This window comes from Nannospalax galili, unplaced genomic scaffold (genome assembly GCF_000622305.1).
Source record: "Nannospalax galili isolate Female #2095 unplaced genomic scaffold, S.galili_v1.0 scaffold667, whole genome shotgun sequence".
In the NCBI taxonomy this organism is placed as follows: Eukaryota; Metazoa; Chordata; class Mammalia; order Rodentia; family Spalacidae; genus Nannospalax; species Nannospalax galili.
Genome location: NW_008358387.1, coordinates 2223690 through 2224441, shown reverse-complemented (window position 1 = coordinate 2224441; position 752 = coordinate 2223690).

Below are 752 nucleotides of genomic sequence, written 5' to 3'. Positions count from 1 at the left end.
TTTGAATCTCCTGTAGGGTAGACACAGCCAAAGCCTCGACCCATGGTTAGCGATGGATCTAGGCCTTTCCATTGTCCCTTAATGGGGTCCTTCCATCTTACCTGTACCTCAGGTCTCTGTTCCTGTCGTCCCCAATGCTTCTGAAACTGGGATTCCAACTGATTTTTTTGAAAATTAAGAACATTAATAGTGAATAAGGCCATACCCAACTGTTGGTGGGGGCTTATTCCCCCTTTTTGTTTTTGTAATTGAAATTTTAGGTTTTCATGGTTGTAAAGCACTGGAGAAAATGAGACTGAGCATATTTAGACTTTTCTCCTGTATGAATGGTAGCCCAAAAGGTGTGTGAGAATGTGTCGATGGACACGAAAATATACTTAAGCTTTCCAAAAGGAGCATAGTGTGTGACATCTGTTTGCCACAAGGAATTGGGCTTGAGTCCCCTGGGGTTTACCCCTGGCTGTTGCAGAGGCAGTACCTGTAAGCCATCTTGTCTGCCTCTGCATTGCCTTGGGATAAAAGCCCAGGCAATCCTTGGTGCCCCCAAGATGCTGTAAAAAGATAGGGGCTTTTCTCTCTTTAAGGAGCGTACAGGTCTGAATACTGTCAGAAAACAATGGCCATGAGTTCCTTGAATTGAGCTGCTTTTTGGTTTCTCCACATCTGCCCCAGTCAGTGAAAACACTGTAAGCTTTACTAAGGACTCCCTGGGCCTGGGATTTGGTGAGTGCTGCTGCTGGCGGGGCCTGTAG